Source organism: Salvelinus sp. IW2-2015, linkage group LG26, assembly GCF_002910315.2.
Source record: "Salvelinus sp. IW2-2015 linkage group LG26, ASM291031v2, whole genome shotgun sequence".
NCBI lineage: Eukaryota > Metazoa > Chordata > Actinopteri > Salmoniformes > Salmonidae > Salvelinus > Salvelinus sp. IW2-2015.
This window is the reverse complement of record NC_036866.1, coordinates 9111446-9129172: the sequence shown is the minus strand read 5'-3', so window position 1 is coordinate 9129172 and position 17727 is coordinate 9111446. Positions and strand designations below refer to the sequence as shown.

The 17727-nt window shown below is 41.5% G+C and overlaps 1 long non-coding RNA gene across 1 annotated transcript; it reads right to left on the bottom strand.

The window, feature by feature from the left end:
* Positions 1-577: 577 nt before the first annotated feature.
* LOC111952266 (uncharacterized) lies at positions 578-12024 on the bottom strand. Its single transcript, XR_002875703.2, has 6 exons — positions 11946-12024; positions 11035-11227; positions 10776-10886; positions 10385-10548; positions 4331-4453; positions 578-1063 (listed from the first exon to the last, which is right to left on the bottom strand). It is a non-coding gene; the product is annotated as an uncharacterized lncRNA (long non-coding RNA).
* Positions 12025-17727: the final 5703 nt, after the last annotated feature.

Sequence of the window (17727 nt, the reverse complement as noted above, 5' to 3'; positions counted from 1 at the left end):
GGGTTACATCCATGTGTTTTAGTATACGTGTTTGATTCGGGCTTCGTCTCCGTGCCTTTTAAGGCATGTTGTATTTTTGGGTGGAGTATTAAAACCCCCTATTACGTATTCCTGCGCCTGTCTCCAATCAATCAATCAATCAAATACACATAAGGCATTTGTGGATGTAAACAAGGAGGGGACTAAGGCAGCAGCTGCCACCGCTGGCATGGTGCCATTTTGTATGATCCGAGTGGAATGCTTCACGGCAGACCACACCTTCCTCTCCTTTATAGACACATCCTGTTCCCCGGCAGGTTTTCCTCTCTGTAGAATAATTGTGGAGAGAAACTGAATCCACTAAGTCAAATAAATAAGACTACGTTTATTTCCTCTTTGGACAGTATCATTGCGTATGATCATGGTTCCCCCTTACACTGTTATTTATGGATTTAAGAGCATTAGCTAGCTATTATCCCTATCTATTAAAAAATAAGCATACAATCCTAATAAAAAATATTGTGTGATTTGTTTACGTTCACAATAAGACAAGAATTTATTTCCATTTTGGTAAAGTGATAGAAACTTTATTGGCATTGACAGAGATGATTTGTTTTAAACTTACAAGCAATGACACTTTATCAAATATACAGAGTAATATATAAGAAAGTATTTCCTCAAGCAAGCACACTATATAATGTAACAGGGCATCATCATCTGGCAAATTCCATATAAATAACAGAATTTCAATTATAGTACGTATTTCACAATACATAAAAATCATTGTACATTCTGTTGTTTTGTAATCAATGCATTATGTTGTCAGATGAGTCCCGATATGTTAATCTCTTTTCCTATCAGATGAGTTTGCTGATGGTGAGGCCCAGCAGCAGAGGGACTAGGCTCAGTCTGATGGAGCAGGCTGTGTTATGGGCTTTGGTTACATTTACAGGTAAAGGGGCTGTGTTACAGGTGAATTGCACAAAGTTGATGTAACGTGAGGGCAGCAGTTGATCAATATAGTTGCACACGTTGGTAGATGTACAGCCCTGGACGTTCACCATATAATTGATTGAGCCAAGTACTGTCAAAGAGAACAACATATTTAGTTTTCCGAACACCTTTCTCTCATAGAACAACTAAAATCGAATTGTTTTGAATCAACAATAATAACATGAGCTCCAAAAGTATTGGGACAGTGACACATTTGCTGTTTTGGCTCTGTACTCCAGTACTTTGAAATTATACAATGACTATGAGGTTAAAGCGCAGACTGTCAGCTTTAATTTGAGGATATTTTCATCCATATCGGGTGAACTGTTTTGGAAATTATGTGTATTACAGTTGTCAAAAGTTTAGTATTTGGCCCCATATTCCTAGCACACAATGATTACATCAAGCGTGTTACTCTACAAAGTTGTTGGATGCATTTACTGTTTGTTTTGATTGTGTTTCAGATGATTTTGTGCCCAATATAAATGAATGGTAAATAATGTATTGTGTCATTTTGGAGTAACTTATAAAAAATAAGTAATAATAGAATATGTTTCAGAACACTTCTACATTAATGTGGAGGCTACCATGATTATGGTTAATAAATGAATCATGAATAATGATGAGTGAAAAAGTTACAAACAAATATCATACCCCCAAAAATGCTAACCTCCCCTGTTCTTGTAATGGTGAGAGGTTAGCATGACTTGGGCGTATGATATTATGTGCGCCCCCCATAGTTTATGTTTGTATTTATTTTTGCAATTTGAGATTGGTTATACCGATTTAACATCTGTGATGCTTTAGGCTAGAAACAGGTGGTAAAATGCAAGAGGAAGACACGACTCTGATGCATATGGGAATATCTTTGGTTTGTCTCTATGGCATTCAGAAGCTGAGCTTCGACCTTCTAAAGTTGAGGAGTCAAAGAAATTGGATTTTGGTTAGGAAGTAAATCTTATACAATGTTTGACTCTGTTCCTATCAATTGATCTAATCACCTTTTGTCAAATAGAATATGTACAATATAAATTGAGGGTTCATAATAAAACATAATAATACGATTTGGGGAAATCGGGTCTAGACTTAATTTGTATTATTATTCATAATATTATCATTAAAAAGCCTACCTCAAAGATGAATGAGTCTTGTTAAACCACGTAGAATTGTAGGAAATTAGCTTGTAGGAAATACACGGACAAGTTCTGGCCTGGTTTAGAAATTATCTGTTGGAAAGATATCAGTTTGTCTCTGTGGATGGTTTGTCCTCTGACAAATCAACTGTAAATTTCGGTGTTCCTCAAGGTTCCGTTTTATGACCTCTATTGTTTTCMCTATATATTTTACCTCTTGGTGATGTCATTCAGAAACATAATGTTATCTTTCACTGCTATGCGGACGATACACAGCTGTACATTTCGATGAAACATGGTGAAGCCTCAAAACTGCCCTCCCTGGAAGCCTGTGTTTCCGACATAAAGAAGTGGATGGCGGCAAATGTTTTACTTTTAAACTCGGACAAAACACAGATGCTAGTTCTAGGTCCCAAGAAACAAAGAGATCTTATGTTGGATCTGACAATTAATCTTGATGGTTGTACAGTCATCTCAAATAAAACTGTAAAGGACCTCGGCGTTACTCTGGACCCTGATGATTCAGAAAAATGAATCCATGTCACTTCTAGATTAGACTACTGCAATGCTCTACTTTCCGGCTACCCGGATAAAGCACTAAATAAACTTCAGTTAGTGCTAAACACGGCTGCTAGAATCTTGACTAGAACCAAAAAATTTGATCATATTACTTCAGTGCTAGCCTCTCTACACTGGCTTCCTGTTAAGGCTAGGGCTGATTTCAAGGTTCTATTGCTAGCCTACAAAGCATTACATGGGCTTGCTCCCATCTATCTTTCCGTTTTGGTCCTGCTGTACATACCTACACGTATGCTACGGTCACAAGACACACGCCTCCTGATTGTCCCTACAATTTCTAAGCAAACAGCTGGAGGCAGGGCTTTCTCCTATAGAGCTACATTTTTATGGAATGGTCTCCCTATCCATGTAAGAGACGCAGACTCGGTCTCAACCTTTAAGTCTTTATTGAAGACTCCTCTCTTCAGTAGGTCCTATGATTGAGTGTAGTCTGGCCCAGGGGGTGAATGTGAACGGAAAGGCACTGGAGCGTCAAACCCCCCTTGCTGTCTCTGCCTGGCCCGGTTTCCCTCTCTCCACTGGGATTCTCTGCCTCTAACCCTATTATACTGGCTTCCATGCCATCTCTAGGAGGGGTGCGTCACTTGAGAGGGTTGAGTCTGACAAGGTCTTCCGGTCCGGGTTGTTGCTCCCCTCGGGTTCGTGCCGTGGGGAGATCTTCGTGGGCGGTGGTTGAAGTTAGGGAAATGAACATTCAATTGAAGTTGGTGGTTGAAGATATCCCTCTAGTGGTGTGGGGGCTGTGCTTTGGTAAAGTGGGTGGGGTTATATCCTGCCTGKTTGGCCCTGTCCGGGGGTATAGTCAGACGGGGCCACAGTGTCTCCCGACCCCTCCTGTCTCAACCTCCAGTAATTATGCTGCAACAGTTTGTGTTGGGGGGCTAGGGTCAGTCTGTTAAATCTGGTTTATTTCTCCTGTCTTATCCGGTGTCCTGTGTGAATTTAAGTACGCTACCTCTAATTCTCTCTCTCTCTTCTCTCGGAGGACCATGCCCCAGGAAGACCTGGCCTGTTGACTCCTTGCTGTCCACAGTCCACCTGGTCATGCTGCTGCTCCAGTTTCAACTGTTCTGCCTGCGGCTATGGAACCCTGACCTGTTCACCAGATGTGCTACCTTGTCCCAGACCTGCTGTTTTCGACTCTCTCTCTCTACTGCACCTGCTGCCTCTAACTCTGAATGATCGGCTATGAAAAGCCAACTGACATTTACTCCTGAGGTGCTGACCTGTTGCACCCTTTACAACCACTGTGATTATTATTATTTGACCCTACTGGTCATCTATGAACGTTTGAACATCTTGGCCATATACTGTTATAATCTCCTCCCGGCACAGCCAGAAGAGGACTGGCCACCCCTCAGAGCCTGGTTTCTCTCTAGGTTTCTTCCTGGGTCCCTGCCTTTCTAGGGAGTTTTTCCTAGCCACCGTGCTTCTACATCTGCATTGCTTGCTGTTCGGGGTTTTAGGCTGGGTTTCTGTACAGCACTTTGTGACATCGGCTGACGTAAAAAGGGCTTTATAAATAAATTTGATTGATATAGGCTATCTCAATAAACATTTGACATTTTTGGGGGGGAACACCTGATCTATAGTTGAACAAATGTGATGAGTTTTTGTATCATGAAAACAACAACAAAACAAGTCACCATTGCCGCTAAAGCTCAAGCACTGGTCCTCCACCCCCAGGCAGGCCACAGTGCTGTTATGCACAAAGCCTTGGAAGCTGCTGTAGGAGGTACATTGTCTTCCGTTAGCCAGTGAACTGGGGGCTGTAGGAAGAGAACAGAAATGRATATCAGTGGATATGCATTCTACAGTACATTCAGTGGTCATAGCTAGCWCCAGTATCTATAAATAACTATTTTYATTGGTAATGCAATGGAAACACATTCAGGAAGCATATTGTCCTGGTTCTGATAGCGGAATTGAGCCAATGAGACAGTACAGTGGTGTCTGACATTATTGACACCCTTGATACAGATAAGKAATAATGACTGAATAAAATAAATAATTTTAATAAATATTTTGTATGCAACAAAACAAGGGACATATGATTTTATACTAATAAAACTGCTCAGCGAAAGAGATTTTGTTTCACAATAATACTTTCTTTCTCAAAAAGGTAGGGGTGAAATTGACACCCCTAAAAATTCATATAAATAAAGTAGTTAAAAGTGTAGTATTTGGTCCCATATTCCTAGCACKCAATGACAACATGAAGCTTGTGACTGAATGCATTTGCAGTTATTTATGTTTGTGTTTCAGATTATTGTAATGTATGTATTGTGTCATTTTGGTGTCAGTTTTATTGTAAATAAGAATAGAATATGTTTCTGAACACTTCTACATTCATGTCGATGCTACCATGATTACGGCTAATGCTGAATGAATCGTGAATAATGCTGAGTGAGAAAGTTAGAGGGTCAAATATCATACCCCCTTGTTATTGGTAATGGAGAGTTTAGAATGTCTTGGCGGTAATATATTTTTTATTTCACCTTTATTTCACTAGGCAAGTCAGTTAAGAACAAATTCTTATTTTACAATGACGGCCTACTCCGGCCGAACACTCCCCTAACCAGGACGACGCTGGTTGTGATACAGCCAGGGACCAAACCAGGGTCTGTAGTGATGCTTCTAGCACTGAGATGCAGTGCCTTAGACCGCTGCAACACTCGGGAGATCTTTCACCCTCACTCGTCATTATTCACGATTCATTCAGGATTATCTGTAATCATGGTAGCTAATGTAGAAGAGTTTAGAAACATATTCAATTATTATTTGTAATAAAAGTCACTCCAAAATGACAATACAAAATATACCATTGTTGCTTTATCAATAATAGGGGATGGATCCGAAAACCATTCAGTATCTGGTGTGACAACCATCTGCCTCATTCAGCGCATGCAGCGCATTTGCCTCATCTCCTTCGCATAGAGTTGATCAGGCTGTTGATTGTTACCAGTGGAATGTTGTCCCACTCCTATTCAATGGCTGTGCGAAGTTGCTGGATATTGGCGGGAACTGGAACATGCTGTCGTACGTGTCGATCCAGAGTATCCCAAACATGCTCAATGGGTGACATGTTTGTTGAGTATGCAGGCCATGGAAGAACTGGGACATTTTTAGCTTCCAGGAATCATGTACAGATCCTTGCTGCATTGGGCCGTGCATTATCATGCTGAAACATGAGGTGATGGTGGCGGATGAATGTCACTACAGTGGGTCTATGGATCTTGTCACGGTATCTCTGTGCATTCAAATAACCATCGATAAAATGCAATGGTGTTCGTTGTCCGTAGCTTATGCCTGCCCATACCATAACCCCACTGCCACCATGGGGCACTCTGTCCAGAACATTGATATCAGCAAACTGCTCGCCACACAATGCCATACACGCTGTCTGCCATCTGCTCAGTACAGTTGAACCCGGGATTCATCAGTGAACAGCACACTTCTCCAGCGTGCCAGTGGCCATCGAAGGTGAGCCTTTGCCCACTGAAGTCGCTTACGACGCCAAACTGCAGTCAGGTCAAGACCATGGAGAGGACGACGAGCATGCAGATAGGCTTTCCTGAGACGGTTTCTGACAGTGTGTACAGAAATGATTTGGTTGTACAAACACAGTTTCATCAGCTGTTTGGGTGGCTGGTCTCAGACGATCCCACAGGTGAAGAAACAGGATGTGGAGGTCCTGGGCTGGCTTGGTTACACGTGGTCTGCGGTTATGAGACCAGTTGGACGTACTGCCAAATTCTCTAAAACGTTAGGGAAATTAACATTCAATTCTTTGGCAACAGCTCTGGCAGAAATTCCTGCAGTCAGCATGCCAATTACACTCTCCCTCAAAACTTAAGACATTTGTGGCATTGTGTTGAGTGACAAAATGAAACATTTTAGAGTGGCCTTTTATTGTCCCCAGCACAAGGTGCACCTGTGTAATGATCATGCTGTTTAATCAGCTTCTTGATATGCCACACCTGTCAGGTGGATGGATTATCTTGGTAAAGTAGAAATGCTCATTAACAGGGATGTAAACAAATTTGCTCACAACATTTTAGAGAAATCATGAAACATGGGACCAACACTTGACATGTTGCGTATATATTTTTGTTCAGAGTAATCAATTGTTATGTGATCTTGCGAGACAGTGATTCAGCTTTGATCTATCTTTACTTAACAAGCACCATTGTGAGAAGTGGTAATCTTCTATTTGTAATAATAATAATAATAATACGTGATGAGTAGGACTATAAGGCGTAGGTTCTACAAGGACAGCGCTAAATAAACTTTGATTTGATCCGCTTGAACACATGGTTACAATATACCCTATTACAGAATAAAAGAAAACCGAGAGGTGAACTATCAATTCATAGAATTGATTTGCATAGATTTTGTCATCAAATCATTTGACCAAGTAGTGAACATAAATAATTACTAAGTAGAATAGCAGGAAATTTATTTTAAAACAGCCATACAATCAATATTTTAGTGTGGTGTATTTAGGCATCTCAATAAAATAGAATCAAAATGCATTATTACCTCCAACTTGGCCTAATTCCCATTTTCAATCTCCTATACCATGGTAGACTGGGAACTGTGTCTCAACCAATAGTCAATGTAGGCTAAATATCCCAAGCAGGGCTACAGCAACTTCCAGAGAGGGTCAGGCTCTTGGGCTTTGCGGTGGCCACTCTGGTTTGTGTGTCCTTGGGAGAACGGTGTCGCAGTAACCAAGTGGTCACATATAGATCTGGGTTCCACTCAGTGGCGGTCAGTGCCGTTTAAGATTAGGGAGGACAATAATTTTTTTATGAGCATGGCCTTATTTCTATTACAGCATTTTGAATGACGGTCATTCATATTCCATTCTTCCAGCTCAATGTAACATCGATAGGTTTAGGCTACTATACATGACACTTGAATTTTCCCTGTACCCATCATGAGGTTGTTACAACCTAGGCTATGAATGAAAGTTCACAACGTAGGTCCACAGGTCGAGAGAAAAATTTGAGTAATCAAGGTGACAGACAGTGACACATTCAATACTGCCTTGCACACCCTTGCCTGCATCTAGCTGATCTAGGGTGTAATCATTAGTCCAACATTTGCAAACAAGAGTTTCTATTGGTGATAAAATAATGTATATGTTGAAAGATAATGATAAAATAATTCCACTCTGAAACCTTATAACTGTATGAAGTTGATTAGAATCATAAAATGATAATCTGATGATGTGTGTAGTTTTAGTCAGAATTAGGTTAAACAATGCATCTGTATAGTGGAAAACACAGACTGTCTAAGCAAGGCGTAGCTTAGGATTTGAACTTGTATGTGTGTGCCGAAGAAAAAAAACGAGAACAGTTAAACTGTGATTGGACCGACCTGGCTAGGCCTCTGAGGAACTTATGATAGCATAGGGAGTACTTCTCAAGGTTTCCCGAATCTCGGGGGAATGGAACTGTCGGCTGGGTAGTGATACACAGTGGTGAGAACTCTGGAGAAGGATAACACTCACCTACTGTTGGTGTGTATGTATGTGCGTATGTGTCACGTTCCTGACCTATTTTTATGTTATTTTGATTATGTTTAGTTGGTCAGGGCGTGAGTTGGGGTGGGCATTGTATGTTGTGTGTGTTTTGTTTAGGCTATGGGTGTTGTATTGTGTATGGGATAGATAATTGTGAGGTTGTCTAGTTATGTCTATGGCTGCCTAGATTGGGTCTCAATCAGAGACAGCTGTCATTCATTTGTCTCTGATTGGGAGCCATATTTAAGGTAGCCATAGGCAGTAGGCTTTTGTGGGTAGTTGTCTTGTTTAACGTTTGTTGCTTGTCTGTGCACTTGCGTTATTTAGCTTCACGATCATTTGTTGTTTTTTTGTTTGTTTGTATAGTGTTTTCATTTCATGTTCATCTTCGTTCATTTATTAAAAGAAGATGGCTTATTTTCCTCATGCTGCGTTTTGGTCCGAATCTCTTCCACACGATCGTGACAGAACTACCCACCACAACAGGACCAAGCGGATTGAAGAAGGAGAAAAGGAACTAAAACAATGGAGAGAAGAGGAATGGAGTTGGGAGCAAATTTTCAATGGAGAAGGACCCTGGGCTAAGGTTGGTGTGAATCGCCGCTTGCGGGAGGAGAAGAAGGCAGCCACAGCCCAGGAGCGCTGGTATGAGGAGGCAGCACGTAGGAGAGGCTGGAAGCCCGAGAGGCTCACCCAAAAATTTCTTGGGGGGGGGCTAAAGGGGAGTGTGGCGAAGCCGGGTTGGATACCTGAGCCAACTCCCCGGGCTTGCCGTGGAGTAAGAGGGCGTCGTACTGGTCAGACACCGTGTTATGCGGTAAAGCGCACGGTGTCCCCAGTACGCGTGCTTAGCCCAGTGCGGGCTATTCCACCTTGCCGCACTGGGAGAGCTAGGTTGGGCATCGAGCCGGATGCCATGAAGCCGGCCCAACGTATCTGGCCTCCAGTACGTCTCCTCGGGCCGGTGTACATGGCACGGGGACCATTCAACCTGGTAAGGTTGGGGAGGCTCGGTGCTCAAGAGCACGTGTCCTCCTTCACGGTCCGGTATATCCGGCGCCACCTTCCCACCCCAGTCCAGTACCACAAGTGCCTACACCACGCACCAGGCTTCCAGTGCATCTCCAGAGCCCTGTTCCTCTTCCACGCACTCTCCCTATGGTGCGTGTCTCCAGCCCAGTGCCTCCAGTTCCGGCACCACGCACCAAGCCTCCTGTGCGTCTCCAGAGCCCTGGACGCACTGTTCCTTCTCCCCGCACTCGCCCTGAGGTGCGTGTCCTTAGCCCGGTACCTCCAGTTCCGGTACCACGCACCAGGCCTATAGTGGGCGTCTCAAGCCGGCCCAGAGTCTGCCGTCTGCCAGCGGCGCCTGAAACTGCCTCTGCCAGCGGCGCCTGAACTGCCCGTCTGCCCAGCGGCGCTGAACTGCCGTCTGCCCAGCGGCGCCTGAACTGCCCGTCTTGCCCAGCGGCGCCTGAACTGCCGTCCTGCCATACGCCGTCTGAATGTCCGTCTGCCATGAGCCTGCAAGCCGCCCGTCTGCCATGAGCCTGCAAAGCCGCCCGTCTGCCGAGAGCCGTCCGCCAGACAGGAGCCGCTAGAGCCGTCCGCCAGACAGGAGCCGCTAGAGCCTTCCGCCCGACCGGATCAGCCAGAGCCTTTCCGCCGACCGGATCAGCCAGAGCCATCCGCCAGACCGGATCAGCCAGAGCCTTCCGCAGACCGGATCCAGCCAGAGCCTTCCCGCCAGACCGGATCAGCCAGAGCCTCCGCCAGACGATCAGCCAGAGCTTCGCAGACCGGACAGCCAGAGCCTTCCGCCAGACCGGATCAGCCAGAGCTTCCCGCCAGACCGGATCAGCCAGAAGCCGTCAGCGAGGCATGACGTCCAGAGCCGTCAGCGAGCCATGACCGTCCAGAGCCGTCAGCGAGCCCATGACCGTCCGAGCCCGTCAGCGAGCCATGACCGTCCAGAGCAGTCAGCGAGCCATGACGTCCATACTCTAAAGAGGTAGGGTTCAGACATTTTCTGAAGATGGGCATGGATGCTGTCCAGATATGTAAGAAACACACTCGGATCATATATTTCTTCAAACTATGACATTGGAAATCAGGACATCAAATACATTTGTTGAAAACCAAACTTAATTTAAGGACACAAGTCTCTTACCAGACAGAGTTTCATTGTTGCACCATTGGTGTTACAGCAGAGCTGGTTAGAGGCAGCCCTTATGATGCCCAAGTTCCCAGAACACTGTGACTTCAGTGTTAAGAGGAGTTCACAGATGGAGGATGGTGAACACATTTTGAGTACCACGGTGGTATTATCGGGACCTTCACCAGTAACAGATCCATTACAAAACCAGAGAAAGATAGATCAATTTTAAAATAATTGATGAAATAGTATCATAGAGCAAGAGTCAATTACCAATAAGATATTGTACACACTGTAATCTTACAGGAGTGTTCAAAAGCATCCTTCATGAGGAAGCTAACAGCATAATTTTAATTTGTCTTGAAGTGTTAGCATGTAGTTTTTGGACAACAAACTCTAAACACACCTTTTATGGTTCTGGTTGCAGTGAGACATCTTTCGTTTAAGGCTGGACAGGTAACTAAAGAAGAGTTTGTACATGCTGCATCAGTGCAGTTGAAACACTGCAGCATCTCAACTGAAAAACAAGAACATTTAAAAAGAAAAGTACTGTAAATGCCATTTAGCTATGATGAATATTTACACAGACATTTGGGAGTGATGCAGTTAAGAAACCATTTATTTTGGTAGACGCCTGTCTCAGTGTGAGAGGTCAGTGGTGTTACCTGAGCAGAAGCGAGTGCAGATGAGAGAGAGAGTCAAGATGAGCTTCATCGTGGACAGATAGACAGGCAAGTGAACGGCAGTGGGACTCTGGGCTGGTAGACAGGCAGGTGAACAGCAGTGGTACTGTGGGCTGATCTGGGCTGGTAGACAGGCAGGTGAGGTGCAGTGGTACTCTGGGCTGAGAGACAGGTCCTTATAAACCAGTGAGGAGGAGGAAATGTGGAGAAAGAGATTGGGAGGAATGTGAAGTAAAAGTACCTTATTAATAGAAAATGACTCAAGTAAAAGTGAATCACCCAGTAAAATACTACTTGAGTAAAAGTATCTGGTTTTAAATATACTTAAGTGGTGGACAAAGTACTCAATTGTCATACTTGAAAGTAAAAAGTAAATGCTATATATAAAATTCCTTATATTAAGCAAATTAGACGGAATGATTATATATATATATTTTTTTTAACAGACAGGGACACACTCCAACTCAGACATAATTTACAAACGCAGTAGGAATGGCAACGTGTTATTTTGATAGGTACAGTACATGAATCAGACCATATTGTTGTCCTGAGTGAGCATTCGTATTCTAACAACTGACTACTTTTAGGTGTCAAGGAAAATATACGGGAGTAAAACGTACATATTTTGCTTAGGAATGTAGTGGAGTAAATGTTAAAGTTGTCAACAATATAAATAGTTAAGTACATACAGATACCCCATAAAACTACTTAAGTAGTACTTTCAAGTATTCTTACACCACTGGCTGAAGGATGGACATGCAGATAGTGGAAAGAGGACATGGGAGAATGCCAGAAAGATGGAAAGCAATTCTAACAGAACCACAAAAAAATGCTAAACAAGGGAAATGTTATGAATTATGATCAATAGATTTTAAACATTAAATACAACTCACCAATATCTTGCTTTAAATGAAAATGCTCTATGATGGTTTCGAAAAAGACAGACACACACCCAACGAGGCAGGAAGTAACAGGCGTATTTCAGTGGTGGCACTTTTATTTAACAAGAGAGGGGGATGTAGAAACTCATGTTGCGTTCATAACTAGTGGCAAAATTGGAAAATATAAACTGGGCAAGTTGTGTGCGAACAAGCTGTGTCTACCATAAACTGAAAGTACAGTTATCATGCTCGTAAACAAATAATATTGTTCAAAAACCATATTAATAGATTGTGTTTATAAATGATGTTTTGTTGCATTTAGCTGCCGGAAAAGCTGTCGAGGTAATTTCCTTTGTATGTGACGCTAGATTTCAGCATGTGGGAGAAGTCAGATCTCAGAGAGCCCCCATTAGTAATTACCAGTTGGAGGGGTGTGTACTTTCATGCGCAGGGTAGCTACAGTACATGTGGTTTGGCTGCATTACAAGTTAACCTGCTCTGCAAAAACAAAAATGCTCCAATATTCTATGGAATTGATTCGTACTGTACAACCATGGTGAGTTGAAGTCTGTAAAGGAACCCTCAACCCACCTATGAACATACCGTACCTGCAAAGGTAAACGATAGATGCATAGGGGTTTAATGAATCCATAGAGTGGATGAACCTAACTGGACCTAGTGATTCTGCTAATAAACACCAACTCTTAGAAAAGCAGCTAGAAAAAAAGAACATATCAGTTATATCACCAGGTTATAGCAACAAGTTCCCATTTTGTTTTATACAGACTGACAAATCCAATTCTTTATTTTACAGTTCATGTGTGTTAAGAGTTAAACCATTGAACACAGGAAGGTTAAAAGAGAGATCAGATCCACTTTCAGCCTTAGACCACATCCCGTTATGTGCTCCACTGGCTTGTACAAACACAACACCAGAAACTACTGTGTAACCATAGAGATAGATACAGAATTTATCCATATGCTTAACCTACTAACAGCTGCACTTTGTGGTCTATCTATAACCACTAAAATGTATTTTAATTTAATTTGAGTGATTATGTTTTGGGAGGCCTTGGTAGTCCATTTGTAATGCAGAATTTAATTAAGTTATTCTTTCCAAAGACTTTGTCACTTTCCAACGAAGCCCTTTTCACAACCACACACAGAACATGGGGAGTAGTATTTCAGTGAATACAGAAATATTAATTAGGTAAATTAATAATCATGTGATGAGCCTGACGTGAACTAGCCTGGTCTCAGATCTGTTCGTGCTGTCTCACCAACTCCTGTGGTCATTGTCAACCATACAGCCTAAATAGATCTGGGACCAGGCTTGATGTGAACTGTACCCGAGGCTGCAATACCTTTGACTGAAGGGTGAGGTAACTTTGGATAAATGAAAAAAATCTATATGTAACACATTTTCTTCTGTTCCGTTGAGCAAATTATCATTGTATGCCTTTTCTTTCTCTATCTTCAAATACAAACAGCACATTTTAAATGGTTATAGTTCAAGAAGAACAGATAGTATCAACAATCTTTTGAAATGAAATATACATTGAGTCAGTCTGCACATGTCAACGTTGGTTTGGTGTTTGTAGCTGTAACGGTTCAAGAGCCGTGCCAAATCCAAATACTTCCCATTGTAGCCTATGGAGCGTTTATGCAAGGGTTTCCCAAACTCGGTCCTCGGGGCCCCAAGGGGTGCACGTTTCGTTTTTTGCCCTAGCACTACACAGCCGATTCAAGTCATCAACTATTCATCAAGCTTTGCTCAATTGAATCTGTTGTGTAGGGCCAAAAAACGAAACATGCACCTCTTGGGGTCCGAGAACCGAGTTTTTGAAATGCTGGTTAATGCAAATGTATTTGTCACACACAAATATGTATGGTCATAATTTTGATGTTTTATTTTGTTGGTTATTTTACGGGGCCGTCCCTTGTATCCTTTTCTAGGCCTCCTAGGTATTTACATTTAAAGTAATGTATATTATTATTGCGGCTAGGTGGAGTTGTGACGTCAATGGAGAGCGTTAGTGAGATCGTCAGGTCTTGGAGGTTTCTTCTTCCATCTAGGAGAATTCCTACACTACTAATGTTTCTCTGTGTCATCATTTTACCCTGTTCATTCAGGTATGTAATGTGCAAAAGTGCATTATGACTCTCAAAATATTGAGGTAACATGGTTAACTACATAGTCCATGAGTTGATGTTTGAAGGCAATTGAAGGGAGTTTTAACGGAGTGAAAAACTGGTTGGTATTTCTCCCATTGTAAGTAATGGAGGTTGGCTACGTTGCTAATGGTTTACATGTAAGAGAAGGGGTTAAGATGGTGTCAGAACTTTTTATACTTCTTGTACAACGTTTTAGTTCCTCTTTGTTTTATTGTCAATGAACAAAGGTTCAGTTTAGTTCAGTTAGTATATGTAAAAACGTGATGTCACAATAAAATGTGTTAAAGTGATAATGTTTGTACGAAAATAGCATTTAACAGTTAGCCAGCTTGATGCTAACGAAATTTAGCTTGGATAAGCGCTAGCTAGCTCCAGAATAGTTGGTTTCAGTCAATGTTAGCTTACATGTTAGTGGTTTATAACGTAATGGTTGTAGCATTGTTTAGCACAGGCCTCCAGTAAACATACGCTCGTACAACTGACTATCCTATTAATCCTCGACTTCGGCGATGTCATTTACAAAATTGCCTCCAACACTCTACTCAGCAAACTGGATGCAGTCTATCACAGTGCTATCCGTTTTGTCACCAAAGCCCCATATACCCCCCACCACTGTGACCTGTATGCTCTCGTCGGCGGCCCTCGCTACATATTCGTCGCCAAACCCACTGGCTCCAGGTCATCTATAAGTCTTTGCTAGGTAAAGCTCCGCCTTATCTCAGCTCACTGGTCACCATAGCAACACCCATCCGTAGCACGCGCTCCAGCAGGTATATCTCACTGGTCATCCCCAAAGCCAACACCTCCTTTGGCTCTGTTGCCAATGACTGGAACGAATTGCAAAAATCGCTGAAGTTGGAGACTTACATCTCCCTCACTAACTTAAAGCATCAGCTATCTGAGCAGCTTACCGATCGCTGCAGCTGTACACAGCCCATCTTTAAATAGCCCATCCAACTACCTACCTCATCCCCATATTGTTTTAATTATTATTTTTTGCTATTTTGCACACCAATATTTCTACTTGGACATCATCATCTGCACATCTATCACTTCAATGTTAATTTGCTGAATTGTAATTACTTCACCACTATGGCCTATTTATTGCCTTACCTCCTTACTCCATTTGCACACATTGTATATAGATTTTTCTATTGTGCTATTGACTTGATATATATATATATAATGTGTACAGTGGATGTATGGTTATAGTTTTTTAACCTGAGACCTTTTATTTCTTTGAGCTGGAATATGAAATGTGAAGATTTAATACTACAATAGAGTTGTAATGGATAATTGATTGACAACAATTTTTTTCATTTTTTTTATTTTTACAAAAGACAACAATATTTTAATGAATCTTGGAGAATGCCTACTACTGAACACTACTAACATTTCTCTGTCTCATCATTTTACCATATTAATTCAGGTGTATTATCTGCTGACCACATCTCTGTCCGAGGAGTGTAACATATGCATAAAGGTGGTTTATTGTTTGTAGCTTAAACAGTTGAAATGTAGTTATGGTTCATATTTTTTCTATGTTAACCTATAACCATTCAAATACATTGGCATTTATGCAAATCTGGTTACAGTGTGAAAAGTATAAGTAGTATCAAAAAGCAACCTATGTTGAATCAGTGTGCACATTCTAGAGTTGGTTTGGTGTTTGTAGCATAAAAGGTTAAAGACTGGTAGCTACCTGAATTTTCTCCATTCAAGTCTATGGCCATTGAACTGCATTGGGATTCATGCAAATATGGTTGTAGTGTGAAAAGTATTGGTTGTGTCAACTTTTTTTTCAGACTGAAGACAGTCTGGCTTTAAGGTGGTAGTAGGTGACTCAGTTAATTATCTTGGATGTGTGCTAGGCAACCATCTGACAAAAAAAATTCTAAAGTGAACCAGAACATTCACATTTCTGGATAAGGCAGCAATGGTGGCATTGGCAGGGGCTCTTGCTCAGTGCCACATTATTAGGCATGCTCTTCCTTGTACAGTAGTGCCCCCAAGATAATTTAAAAACAAACTGAAAAAATATTCTGTAATATTCTTAACCTCTACTTAATCACCCTCCCGGATCCGGGATCCTACTCATCAGAAAAGCTGACTAGCATAGCGCCACAAGTAAATGAAATCACAAGTCCAATACAGCAAATGAAAGATAAACATCTTGTGAATCCAGCCAACATGTCCGATTTTAAAATGTTTTACAGCGAAAACACAACATATATTTATGTTAGCTCACCACAATAGCCCAACACAAAACGTCATTTTTTTCACCGCAAAGATAGCTTTCACAAAACCCACAAATAGAGATAAAATTAATCACTAACCTTTGAACAACTTCATCAGATGACATCATGTTACACAATACATTTATGTTTTGTTCGAAAATGTGCATATTTATTGCTATAAATCCTGGTTTTACATTGCAACCATGGTCACAAATGGCACCAAAACAGCCAGAATAATTACAGAGAGCAACTTGAAATACATAAATACTCATCATAAAACATTTATGAAAAATACATGTTGTACAGCAAATGAAAGATAAACATCTTGTGAATCCAGCCAATATTTCCGATTTTTTTAAGTGTTTTACAGCAAACACAACATATATTTATGTTAGCTCACCACGATATCCAAAAACACACCGCCATTTTTCCACCGCTAAGATAACTTTCACAAAACCCACAAATAGAGATAAAATTAATCACTATCCTTTGAACAACTTCATCAGATGACAGTCTTATCATCATGTTATACAATACATTTATGTTTTGTTCGAAAATGTGCATATTTATAGCTACAAATCCTGGTTTTACATTGTGAATATGGCGCCAAAATGCACCAAATTGTCCGGAGAAATTTTGGAGAGTCACGTAATCTAACCAAAAAACTCATCATAAACTTTGCTGAAAAATACACGTTGTACAGCAAATGAAAGATACACTGGTTCTTAATGCAACCGCTGTGTTAGATTTTAAAAAATAACTTTAGTACAAAGCACAGCATGCAATAATCTGAGACAGCGCTCAGCCATTCTCCGCCATGTTGAAGCCAACATATTCCACAAAAATACGAAATAACATCATAAATATTCTCTTACCTTTGATGATCTTCCATCAGAATGCAGTGCAAGGAGTCCTAGTTCCACAATAAATCGTTGTTTTGTTTTAGAATGTCCATTTCTTCTGTCGAATTAGCAACTTTGGCTAGCATGGTGGAGCTCAAGTGTCCATGAAGATTTTACGCATGAACGAAAAAATTGCCACCGTGCTTCTACACCTGCATTGCTTGCTGTTTGGGGTTTTAGGCTGAGTTTCTGTACAGCACTTTGAGATATCAGCTGATGTAAGAAGGGCTATATAAATAAATTTGATTTGATTTGATGGTGTAGTAGTAACATAAGACACATGGATAACATATAAAGACATAAGACAGCTGAACATTAAAGTAACGAACCACATGTTCACGTTGATCATGAGACTGTGGTAATGGAGATATACTAAGGGACGTTCTGGCCCTCTTGTTTTCTCCATTGTGCTGACGGACTGATCAGACACATGGGCACTTGAAACAGTTGGACACACTGGACTTGTGGTCTGCACATTCC